A 13,184-nucleotide genomic window follows, 5' to 3' on the forward strand; every position below is an offset into this window, starting at 1 on the left:
TAAATCTTTTTTTTAAAAGGTGATGGTACAGATTGCAGTTGAGTTCCAGGATGAATTCCACCGTGGCGTCTCCAGGGGGGGCTGGAAGAGAGCCCTGCCTGAAATCTTGGGCAGCTGCTGCCAGTCAGTGTAGACAGAACAGTGGTACCTCGGGTTACATACGCTTCAGGTTACATACGCTTCAGGTTACAGACTCCGCTAACCCAGAAATAGTGCTTCAGGTTAAGAACTTTGCTTCAGGATGAGAACAGAACTCGTGCTCTGGCGGGGCGGCGGCAGCAGGAGGCCCCATTAGCTAAAGTGGTGCTTCAGGTTAAGAACAGTTTCAGGTTAAGAACGGACCTCCGGAACGAATTAAGTACTTAACCCGAGGTACCACTGAAATAATAATAATAATAATAATAATAATAATAATAATAATAATTATTTATTTATTTATTTATACCCCGCCCATCTGGCTGGGTTTCCCCAGCCACTCAGCAGCTCCCAACAGAAAATTAATAATAATAATGATGATGATGAAGCGATGAAACATCAAACATTAAAACTTCCCTAAACAGGTCTGCCTTCAGATGTCTTCTAAAAGCCAGATACAACTGTGCCTCTGCTTACGTATCCCTCTGGGTATGTAAACTTCGGGATGCAAACGCAGCAAACCTGAAAGTATTTTTTTGGGTTTCGCCGTGCACGCATGCGCAGAAGCACTAAACCGCGCCATGCACCATTGCGCAGAAGTGGTCCTCTAGTTGCAAATTCCTCGGGATGCGTCCGGACGTCCGGAACGGATCCCGTTCGCAACTGTAGGTACCACTGTAGTTGTTTATTTCTTTGACATCTGATGGGAGGCCATTCCACAGGGCGGGCGCCACTACCGAGAAGGCCCTGAGCTGGACCTACCCCAACTATTGCTACTGCCATGGCAGGCATCAAACCCATTTGGACACTTGTCTGGCTGCAGTTTGCAGGGGCCTCTCTTGTGCTGCAGCAACGCAAACCGCTTTAAAGGCACGCAGTGTAGCAGTACTTGCTGCCTGTAGAGCTTACAATTAACTTTGTCCCCTGCACAGGGGCAGCTGTTAATATTTGTTTTCTTTTCTCTTTGATTCTTGCCAAAGAAGTTTTGACTTCACGCTTACAAATATATATATATTTTTAAGCTATTATGTGGATTTTTGCTCTTAACCACACATCAGATTTCCAATACAGAATTTGGAGAGTAATTATGTGATGTTCACGCTGTGGCGTGGGTTTCTTATCTCCTTGCCCCAACTCCAGAGCAACCAGCGGGTTTTCTGCTATGGCACGGGCAGGCAGCAACCAGAAGCCATGTCCCTGGGCACCAGCCGCTAGCAGGGTGGTTCAGAAGCAGGGTGAATTTGATTTAAATCAAATCGATTTAAATCACTAGTCAGTAAGACTTGAATTAAATCATTTTTTATTTTATTTTTTACAGAAAGACTCATTCTTGCTGGTATAATCTTAATATTTACAACCAGAGGAAGGTTTCATTTTTGGAATATTAAATTTTCAGAGTAGTTTTTTACAGTTATATCAAAAATTACTGATTTGGTTATACTGTTAGAAATACATAGACAGAGAATTATGAAATTACTGTGAGGTTTATTAGTTAACTGTTTATATTTGGACAACTTTTCTGCTGTACTTTATCGGAAGGAGAAAAACAATCATTTTCTTAATAACAATTTAAGCAATTTATTTAACTAAAGCAATAACATTATTGCATATGCACCCATGTTTGTTAACTGATTGGAAAACAAATCCTTATTTCCTGATGAATAGCCTTTGGACTATAATGTAACTTAAATAGAAAACCATCTTTAGAAAGATTTTTCCTCCAAAAGCATTTTATATTAAAAATCTGATTTTAATTTAATTTTTTTTTTAAAAAAACACACCATAGATTTTTATCCACCCTGCTCAGAAGCAGCGGAAGATGCCTTGTATGTGCTCACTAGCATGGCCAGTAGGTGGGGTCCCACTGGGTGCCAGACATCTGTGGGGCGTCCCATGGAGGAAGCACTGAGACAGAAGAGCAGAGAGCAAGGTGAGATATCTGGGGCACCCCAACAAAAGCCGGCGAGGGGGACAAAGTGAGATTCCCTGTGGAAGTGTCACAACTATTTCTAAAATGTCTGTTGCTTTAAAGTGCGGCAGTTCTTGGCTTCCCAGTTATATTATCCTCAGTGAGTACACCATAGATCTTAGACAGTAGTCGTTTTAGCACTGGACTGTGAGGTCATTCTTTTTTATATATAATCAAGTTAGATTCCTGTTTATTACATATGTCACTGAGGTTTTTAAGATACAGTATCTTATCTGAAAATGCTTATTAAAATAAATGTCCATGTCCTCCCATTTTATTACAGATTTCACCGTATTGCAGAATTTGATTAATGCTGGGGAAACCCAATGCTATTAAGAACCAAATATCATTATCACTGAGGAAATGCCTTCAGATCATATTTCTTTTTGTAAAAAGCAATGACATTAAAGGCAAAAAGTTAGAACTTGCTGTGTGTGGCTTAGTGTAGCATACTCTTGATTAATAGGGTTTTTATTCAGCTGGCTAAACCTTTGGAGAACTGTTATGGCAGAACTATAATCAAGTAGTAGCATGTTAGCAGCTCCACAGGACTGGAGGATATTCCCAAAGCATCACCCTCTGGGATCAACCATCTAAGTGGGAACGGAACCACCACAAATCAGTGCCACCTACACCCAACTCAGACAGCCTCTCCAGAAGGACACCATGTCTCTCTCCCAACAGAAGTCATCATACATGGTGACCAAAGCAGTTTCTGTGCCAAAACCAGGCACAGATGCCTGATTTAAATGGATCTAGAACAGGGGTCGGGCGGGATGCAGGATGAGCTGTGGTCTAAACCACAGAGCCTAGGGCTTGCCGATCAGAAGGTCGGCGGTTCGAATCCCCGCAACGGGGTGAGCTCCCGTTGCTCGGTCCCTGCTCCTGCCAACCTAGCAGTTCGAAAGCATGTCAAAGGGCAAGTAGATAAATAGGTACCACTCCGGCGGGAAGGTAAACGGCGTTTCCTGGCGCTGCTCTGGTTTGCCAGAAGTGGCTTAGTCATGCTGGCCACATGATCCGGAAGCTGTACGCCGGCTCCCTCGGCCAGTAAAGTGACATAAGCGCTGCAACCCCAGAGTCGTCCACGACTGGACCTAATGGTCAGGGGTCCCTTTACCTTTAGAACAGGGGTCAGCAACCTTTTTCAGCCATGGGCCGGTCCACCGTCCCTCAGACCTTGTGGGGGGCCGGACTATATTTTGAAAAAAGAAATGAACGAATTCCTATGCCCCACAAATAGCCCAGAGATTCATTTTAAATAAAAGCACACATTCTACTCATGTAAAAACACCAGGCAGGCCCCGCAAACAACCCAGAGATGCATTTTAAATAAAAGGACACATTCTGCTCATGTAAAAACACACTGATTCCCAGACCGTCCGTGGGCTGGATTGAGAAGGCGATGAGGCCGCATCCAGCCCCCAGGCCTTAGTTTGCCTACCTCTGATCTAGAAAATCAGTTTCTGAAGGTCACCAGTGGAGATGTCAGCCTATCAGAAAAAGGGAAATAGTTTTAAAAATAGGTTCAGGTTGGTAGCTGTGTTGGTCTGACGCAGTCAAATAAAAATAAAAATAAAAAATTTTCCGGTAGCAACTTAGTTGGTCTTGAAGGTGCTACTGGGCAATTTTTAAATTTTAAAAATAGGTTTTTGTGAGGTTTGCAAAAAAACAGTCCAGGCAGCCCTGCTAATTGCAGTGGATCTGATAGTCAAAGGGAAAATTGCCTCTTTTCAACAACGTATAGGAGACTTCTTCCATACATCAAGTCCCACCACTGGTCCACTTAACCGCATACTACTGTTTCTAACTGACGGTGTTCTTCAGGGTCTTTCCCAGCCCTGCTAACTGGGTTCTGTTTTACTAGCAATTCCAGTGACTGCCCCTAGGACCCTTCTGCGTTCAGAGGACACTTGGGTCCCAGATTCCTTCCTCAAGGGGGGCAGTTGCCATGAGACTGGTGTCTGGATCTCGCCGAACCATTTAGTAACAGCAGCTTGTTCTTTGCATGCACACCTGCAGTCAGCTTGACAGAGAGCATCGCTGCTGCGTTAGGCAATATTGCTGCTTTTATTGTCTAGGGACAGTAAAAACTTTGGACCAACTTGTGTTGATTTAGACGTTTGTGGATCTGTGGGGTTCTTCAAAGGTGCAGTTGAACAAAATGCCCAGTGCACGCTGCAAAATCTAAAAATGATGAGTACCTTTGATTAATTGAGTTGTACTCTTGCTTGGAAGCTGATTGTAATAGGAGCTGGGCATGGCTGAGTGGCTTCTTCATTTTAGTTTTATTTCTGCTAAATAAATCCTCATACGGTGTATTATGCCATGTGTTGTTCATCTGAGGTTGTATTTACCTAATTTTAAGACCTGCTAAGGAACAGATGATTGTTGTTATGTCCTGATATATAAAACTGTTAAGTCGTGGGTGAACATATCAGACGACACAGCGATTCTTCAAACAGCTCTTGTTTATTCACAGGCCAGAACAGAACTGAACTGAAGGGTTCAGCCAGCCTGCTTATATAGAGCTCCACTACAACGCAACTGTAATACTTTCTGTAACTATCCAATCACTGAACGTCACTTTCAATCCCTTATTTGCATATGTGGACCTGAGTGAAAACTATCTACAGTATCCCCCTGCTGGCCCAGGGTGAGAACTTCAGTACATAACAAAAACCACAGAATTCAAAGAGGGTGTACTTTCTTTTTCCCAAAGCTGCATACGAAAGTTCCAATTTGGAGGGCCCAACCATAGTATTGTATTGTATTGATCTTTATTACGGCCATTGGCCCATCACACGACAGTTTCCCATACCAACATAATGTACTTAAACCTCCAAATTTAAAACCGCCAAAAACTTACAAACAGCAGACAAGAACCAAAGCAAAATAAAAAACAAAGGACCAACAACCCAACCATAGTGCTTGGGGACTGGAATTCAAACAGTGAAATGCCCAGGTTCTCCATAATCATTCTGGCACAAGCATTTCTGAGTTCCAAAATCATTTCTAATAAATTGAATGTTCTAGCCATCTTTTTTTTATTATTTAAAATAAGTTTCTTCATTTGAAGAGGAACCGGTGCATGAATATTAGGAATCTGGCACATTACATTCAAACAGCCTCCAACAAGTTTTCACTTAAAACAGGATTGACCAGAGGGTTGATTCCAGTACTGGGACAAGAACAACGAACTGGGAAACAGAAATTAAAATGATCCTGAGAATATTTTCAGATGAATTTGCAAAATTTTGAATTTCCACAGGATAAGCACTGTGTTCGTCCTTCTATCCTGGGACACGGGTGGTGCTGTGGTCTAAACCACTGAGCCTCTTGGGCTTGCCGATCAGAAGATTGGTGGTTTGAATCCGTGTGATGGGGTGAGCTCCCGTTGCTCTGTCCCAGCCTCTGACAACCTAGCAGTTTGAAAGCACACCAGTGCAAGTAGATAAATAGGTACTGCTGCGCAGGAAGGTAAATGGCATTTCTGTGCATTCTGGCACTCGTCACGGTGTCCCGTTGTGCCAGAAGCGATTTAGTCATGCTGGGCACATGTCCCGGAAAGCTGTCTATGTACAAACGTCGGCTCCCCCTAGGCCTGAAAGCAAGGTGAGTGCTGCATCCCATAGTCGCCTTTGACTGGACTTAAACATCCAGGGGTTCTTTAACTTTACCTTTACCTTCATACTTCTATGAAAATATGGGCCACAAAATAGAGACTTTTAATCATCTTACATAAACCCAGAAAACTGAGGTCAGTGTAAGATAAAAGTTGGCAATTAGGGCCGATAATTAGCCTGCAAGTTATCATGCTGTTGCATATTATGTGAGCGTCCAAAAGTGTAATGCATGATTTTTTTACATATATGCTGCAATCCTTGGGCAATATGGGGTAAGCTAAGGACAGCATGTCAGATATAATTCTCATCCTTAAGTCTGATTCTGCCTGCTGTTGTGGATTTGTCAGACCTTTAATACAAGTATTGTGCATTTTGAATTTTAAAGCAATTTTTTATTAGGTAAAATCTGCCACTAAAAGACAGTCTTTGCCTTGTGTATTTTAAAGTTATAATTTTTACATTAAAGAAAACGATTGGCATGGTACAACGATCGCAAAAAAACAATTTTAGTGTCCTTTCATTTTTGACAAATATTACAACGTGTCCTGTTGGCTGCAAGTTCAGTGGAAATAATCAGTTGGCTCAACTTGTATCTGTGTAGCTCTGTTTCATTAAAGGCCAGCCTTTTTACCAGATAATAATCTTAAATGTCAAAATCGCATATAAGTGTTGAGTATTACCTAGATTTCAGCATCTGGCTGAATGAATTTTGAAAACTGTCCTAGCCTCTTTGGAAAATGTCTACCATGCTACAATGAATAAGAACTTTCCAGGACATAAATCGTGGCATGCCGTGTGTAATTCCTATGTATCAATTAAATTGTAAAATGTGGTACATCTTACATTGAAGACCAGCGCTCAGATGTGCTTCTAAATTCATATTAGAGAGATTTGCAAATAAATTTACTCTCCAGTTACCATGGAAGGATAATAGCAGGTTTGCCTCTATGGGCCAAACTAGACTTGATGATGGTTTGGCTGTCAACCAGATATTGCATCTCATCTCTGTTGAACTTCACACCTCTGGTGTGGGCACATTCAAGTATTTGTGTATACGGCCTAGGACCCTTGTACCTACGGGACTGCCTCTCCTGGTATGTCCCACAGAGGACCTTACGGTCTTCAAATAAAAACATTTTGGAGATCCTGGGCCACAGGGAGGTTAGGCTGGCCTCAACCAGAGCCAGGGCTTTTTCGGCCATGGCTCCGATCTGGTGGAACGCTCTGCCACAAGAGACTAGGGCCCTGTGGGACTTGACATCTTTCCGCAGGGCCTGCAAGACAGAGCTGTTCCACCAAGCCTTTGGCCAGGGCACAGCCTGACTCCCTCCTTTGGCAATCTTCACAGAACTCTAGCCCAATGGTTGCCATCAATTTGATTTGAATTAATTTTATAATGAAACGATTTTAGAATGTTGTATTATTTTATTCTTGTTAGCCACCCTGAGCCCGGCTTCGGCTGGGGAGGGCGGGATATAAATAAATAAATTATTATTATTATTATTATTATTATTATTATTATTATTATTATTATTATTATGTCATGCTCTATGCTGTCTTGTCTGCAGCAGCTACAATCACCTGCTATGATGTGGACACCTAGGATGTCTCCAGCAACCCCAAAATTATTCTGCAGGAAGACCTCAGTGGCCGATTAAATGCCAAAAGGGAGCAGATTTAAAACCACAATGCTCCGATGGTGTATTCACCATACATAGTTCAGCTGCCTGATGTGTTGAACTGGGGGCCATTTGAGAGAGACCCTTGGTTGTGTGTTGAGGTCCCCTAGCCACCCTCTAAGTAAATCACAATTCACACAGAGATTCTTGTTTAAGGTTTTTGGCATAGTTTTGGCCACAACTTTATTAAAATACATAATGTGAGTGTTTGCTTAGGCATTGGTTACGACTATCTGTCCCCGTCCAGGGACAGAACTGACATCCGCAAGCCTGCAAAAGTCAGTAAGGGAAAACATTTTGGGGAGACAATGGAGCTGGGCGCCAGACCCTCACCTCTCCCTGAATGCTCCCAGGGGCTTGCGCGGCCCAAACCTCTTGCCAGGGATTCGGACAAAAGCATGGTGAGCCCCTGGATTCCTTTAACGGAATACCCTTGCAGCAGCAGCATTGGAGGGGCAGGCACAGCCAACCCTTACCCCTCCACCAACCAAATTTTAACCAATGCCTAACCACAACCTTGGGGACGCGGGTGGCACTGTGGGTAAAACCTCAGTGCCTAGGACTTGCCGATCGTATGGTCGGCGGTTCGATTCCCACAGCGGGGTGAACTCCCATCTTTCGGTCCCATCTCCTGCCCACCTAGCAGTTCGAAAGCACGCCTAAGTGCAAGTAGATAAATAGGTACCGCTTTATAGCGGGAAGGTAAACGGCGTTTCTGTGTGCTGCTCTGGTGCTGGCTTGCCAGAGCAGCTTCGTCACGCTGGCCACGTGACCCGGAAGTGTCTCTGGACAGCGCTGGCTCCTGGCCTCTTAAGTGAGATGGGCGCACAACCCTAGAGTCGGACACGACTGGCCCGTACGGGCAGGGGTACCTTTACCTTTAACCACAACCTTACAAGTTGTGATGATTTGCTACGCAGTAGGCAAAAAACCAAATGGCACCAGCCGATCTGCCAAAAGGACAAAATTCCTACCAGGCCCCTGCTCCAAAAGCAGACGACCCCACAACAGACCCAAATTAGGGAGGGTGGGCGGGTGATCCGATGCATGCAGCGAAAGAGAACGCACCACGCTGCATGCAAGAATATATAACCTACGGGCCATCCCACAAATTGGTAACATCAAAATCTCCCCAACAACCCAAAATAGCCCAGTCAGTCATGGCCATCTAAACGATCCCAAAAGGGGGTGTCCAAAAGGCTCTCCATGAAGGAGAACACGCTTGGTCGGAGGATAGGGCTGGATGATACCTGGAGTAAATAAGGTGGAGAGGAAGAAGCAGCCAAGATACATCGCCCAGCCCTATCTGCTCTCTCCATATTGGCCCCGCATTAGCCAGGTATCCTCATGGCAGGGTTCCCAGCCCCCACCGTGCACAACACAGCACACAACCCTGCCTCTTCAAGGCAGGTTTTCAGCCTCCCGGCAGCCAGCCAGCCAGCCCTCTGCAGCCAGCCAAGCAGACGACCAGCAACACTGTCAGCAAGCTGTGCCGCTCCTTACCCTGCAACTCCCCGCTTGGGGCCCGTCCACAGGATCGTGCCCTGCTCAGAGAGGCACTGCTGGCCTTCCTGGGCAGTGCCCCCGCCTGGAGCTGTCAGCCCCGGCCCACATCAAAGTCATAGCTGTCAACTTACAGATTTGAAAATATGGGACCAGCAGCCTCGAAAATAAGGGATCAGCAGCCAAAAAAAGGGATTTTCCAAGCACGGGTATGTTCAACTTCTGAGCCCTTCCGAGCCAAAGGCAGAAAGCCCAGCCAGCAGCCAAACGAAGCCTCAAGTGGTGGTTCCCACAGCACAGCAACCATCACCTCTCCGCTGGGAAGCGCTGAGCAAAGGCGAGTCCCCAGGCAACGCGGCCGATTTGATCAGCACAAGGCATGCAAGCTCCACCCCCCAGTCGTTCTTAGACTCCCTATTGGATGAGCAACGCAGCCAAGCAACACAGTTGGAGCCTCCCTCCTCCCTGGCCGGCAGGGAGGGAGGGAGAGGAGCTGCTTCTTTTGAAACCCGGGAAATTTAAGGGACATCATCAATCCGGGACAGCAGCGGGACACGGCGCTGGGATAAGGGACTTTCCCGCCAAATAAGGGACGGTTGACAGCTATGATCAAAGTCTGACCCTTGTCACTTGCACAGCCACTGGGAGCCACCCTCTGGAGCACCAGCCCCTGTCCGTTTAAGACCCTGGGGTACAGCACCCACCCTGCCGTGATCAGAGGTGAGGAAGAGAGACCTTGTGATTCCCAGAAAACTAAATCTCAAATTCTGTAGACTGTTAATTTGAAAGACAAAATCAAATGTGACTTGAGTGTTTAAACATTTAGCCCAATTGATTACTGATAGGGCTACTGTCCATTTGCATTCAAGTATGGCAATTTTGGCTGGCTGGTGGATCAGGAGGAAAATAAACTGATGTCTGGCTAATCCATAAATTTTGAAATTTTAGGCACTTAACAAATTAATGAGGCGAGACAAATGCAGCATCTTTAGACTTACACGCTATTAAGAAACTCTTACCCAGATTAGAATTTCATTAATTGTCAATTCAGCAAGACCTTCTTAAATCAAGCTCTTTCTAGTCTCCTGAAGAATAAGCCTCAATAAAGAAAAGTCACTGAGAATTATGTAAGCAGCAAAACAATTCCCATGGTGAACCATTCCTTGGGTCCGAACCTTCCAGACCTTCTGACCTTCCAGACCCGCAAGGGCGTTTTTCTTGTGTCAACAGACCGTGCCAAAAAGTGTCGCATTCTGAACTCATATCAGAAAAAGGAGAGGCAATTACATGCAGCCACATAAATTACATTCAGTTGCACTGCAATGAGGGTTCCCAAATTTTCTACCCCCAGGGCCCACTTGAGATGGCTGAAAATAACTGGGACCCACCAGTCACAGAATGATGCTGCAAGGACATAACCACCCATAAAATGTGGCGGAGTTTGATTATGCCAAACTCCAGGCGGAGTTTGGCATAATCAGCTACTAATTACATACACAATTTTCTACCAATATCTAATCCATCTTTGGAAATTGCTTACGGATGCATATTTAACCATTACCAGTTTTTGGAAAGAATTACATTTATATTGAAAGTAATTAGGGGACAAGCAAAGAATGATTACTTTGTAGGAGAGTGGTACGATTTCCACCCCCACCTTTGTCAACGATAAAACTCATTATTTCTCTCCTTCATATTATATGTGGGGCTTTTGAAGTAAACTACTTTTCTGATAGATGTGCTATCTTTGGGTATACATTGTGAGCCGCGTGTAAACTGTTATTCTACTGTAGATGGGGATATCATTTCAGAACCCAGAGTATCTGGAGGTATCCAGGTCCAAATGTCTTGTTCCTTCAACAACAGCAGCAAAAATTCTGCAGTGGATCAGAGTGACATCCTGGAAAATATTTCAGATTCAAATGGCCAAATGTTAGCATTCGATTTTAAAAAATAAAATTGAATTCTGGTTAAAATAGAATAACTAAAATCCACCAACTGGCTAATAATGCCACGTTCCTATTATTTAAGCCCTAGCTTCTATGTTATTAAGATATTACAGTGGTACCTCAGGTTAAGTACTTAATTCATTCCGGAGGTCCGTTCTTAACCTGAAACTGTTCTTAACCTGAAGCACCACTTTAGCTAATGGGGCCTCCTGCTGCCGCCGCGCCGCCAGAGCACAATTTTTGTTCTCATCCTGAAGCAAAGTTCTTAACCTGAAGCACTATTTCTGGGTTAGTGGAGTCTGTAACCTGAAGCGTATGTAACCTGAGGTACCACTGTACATGCTTCTTAAATGAAGACCTAGGTGTCAACTCCATGGGGCTGGGATGTTCTCAGCTCCCTCATCCCCATAAGTTGGGATGGAGCTGAGCTCCCCCAATCTTGAGGGGTTGGACCTTGCTGGGCCTCCCTGTTCTGGTGCTGGGCTTCGCCAGGCCTTGCGGCCTCCTCCCAATGCATATGATGGGCTCCCACAATGTTTGGTAGAACTCAGCATGCTTGAAGGAAGGTAATTTTTAGCCAAGATAATTACTGACATCACTTTCTACTGATGTCTAATCCATTTCTGGAAAATACTTATGACTGCTCCTTTAACGACTGTCAGATTCTGGAAAGATTTAAAGGGTGCCATGTTGGACGTGGGAGAGTCTGGGGGTTAGCTTTAGTGGGAAAACTTGCATATAAATTGAAAGTAATTAGGGGACAAGCAAAGAATGATTATTTTGCTACTTACCTTCACTGGAGGCTTCTAAGCAGACGCTCGTGCTTTAGTTGAGACTCCTGCATTGCGGTGAGTGGACAAGGTCCCTTCCAACTCTACAGATCTATGGTTCTACTGTGTGAGGAACAATGGGACATCCTTGTGATACTTGGAACCAAAGAGTTGGTTGTGGGGGATAACTTCATGTTGCAAGGAGTTATTAGGGTTTTTTTGTTACTATGGTTATGTGTTTTTGTGTTTTTTACATTGTAAACTGCCCCGTGACCCTCGGATGAAGGGCAGTATAGAAATAAAATAAAATTGTTATGTACTGAAGTTCTCACCCTGAGCCAGCAGGGGGATACTGTAGATAGTTTTCACTCAGGTCCACATATGCAAATAGGGGATTGAAAGTGGCGTTCAGTGATTGGATAGTTACGGAAAATGGTTACAGTTGCGTTGTAGTGGAGCTCTATATAAGCAGGCTGGCTGAACCCTTCAGTTTAGTTCTGTTCTGGCCTGTGAATAAACAAGAGCTGTTTGAAGAATCGCTGTGTCGTCTGATATGTTCACCCACAACTTAACAAAAATAATAAGGTATGTGCCTGTGTTAATTATTCTCATTGCGTTAAAAGAGGGGGATAGACCTTTGCTTGTGGATATGATGCAGAAGAGAGAAGTGGAAGCAGAGCTTTGAGTTATACAGCGTTGTTTGGTGCAGATACAAAGGATGACAGGTGCCAAAGAGCCCTATTTCTGCAAGAGGATGGGGAGTTTTTCATTGCCTGCCAGGTCACTGCTGAGGTTGATAAGCAAAAGATAAAAGTTGTTACCTGCAAATCTGAGACCTTGTTGTTGTTTAGTCGTGTCCGACTCTTCGTGACCCCATGGACCAGAGCACGCCAGGTACTCCTGTCTTCCACTGCCTCCCGCAGTTTGGTCAAACTCATGCTGGTAGCTTCGAGAACACTGTCCCACCATCTTGTCCTCTGTCGTCCCCTTCTCCTTGGGCCCTCCTTCTTTCCCAACATCAGGATCTTTTCCAGGGAGTCTTCTCTTCTCAGGAGGTGGCCAAAGTATTGGAGCCTCAGCTTCAGGATCTGTCCTTCCAGTGAGCACTCAGGGCTGATTTCCTTCAGAATGGAGAGGTTTGATCTTCTTGCAGTCCATGGGATTCTCAAGAGTCTCCTCCAGCACCAGAATTCAAAAGCATCAATTCTTCGGCGATCAGCCTTCTTTATGGTCCAGCTCTCACTTCCATACATCACTACTGGGAAAACCATGGCTTTAACTATACGGACCTTTGCTGGCAAGGTGATGTCTCTGCTTTTTATCTGAGACCTACTGTGCTCCAAAAAAGAATGTGGCTTATGAGAGACTTATGTTCTTCTCCAAAGATCAAATGAAAGCATTTATCTTTATGTCACAGATTTGGAGATGCTTGTACAAATTTGTTTTGGGAGCAAAAGAGACTCTGAATCCATGTAAACATACATTGGTTTGGTCTAGAAGTTGCCACTTGACTCATTATCTCTCTTTCACATAGAGAGGGCTAAGGCTGAGAA

General features: G+C 44.5%; 2 protein-coding genes across 12 annotated transcripts in view; one reads left to right on the forward strand and one right to left on the reverse strand.

Annotated features, from left to right (window-relative positions):
* The window catches only part of DGKH (diacylglycerol kinase eta), a 764,231-nt gene that overhangs the window by 97,627 nt on the left and 653,420 nt on the right, over positions 1-13,184 (reverse strand). The gene's annotated exons all lie outside the window — the stretch shown is intronic.
* Positions 1-13,184, forward strand: part of ENOX1 (ecto-NOX disulfide-thiol exchanger 1) — a 280,345-nt gene that overhangs the window by 24,264 nt on the left and 242,897 nt on the right. For 2 of the 9 annotated variants that reach the window (XM_083624676.1, XM_083624681.1), the window contains exon 1: positions 4,592-4,760. The exons of the other annotated variants lie outside the window; for them this stretch is intronic. The gene's annotated coding sequence lies outside the window, so the exon portion shown is untranslated. Of the gene's footprint in view, positions 1-4,591; positions 4,761-13,184 lie in introns of those variants that run through there. 9 annotated transcript variants of the gene reach the window in all.

The sequence above is a fragment of the Podarcis filfolensis genome (assembly GCF_964270895.1).
Source record: "Podarcis filfolensis genome assembly, chromosome: 7".
NCBI classification, from domain to species: Eukaryota; Metazoa; Chordata; class Lepidosauria; order Squamata; family Lacertidae; genus Podarcis; species Podarcis filfolensis.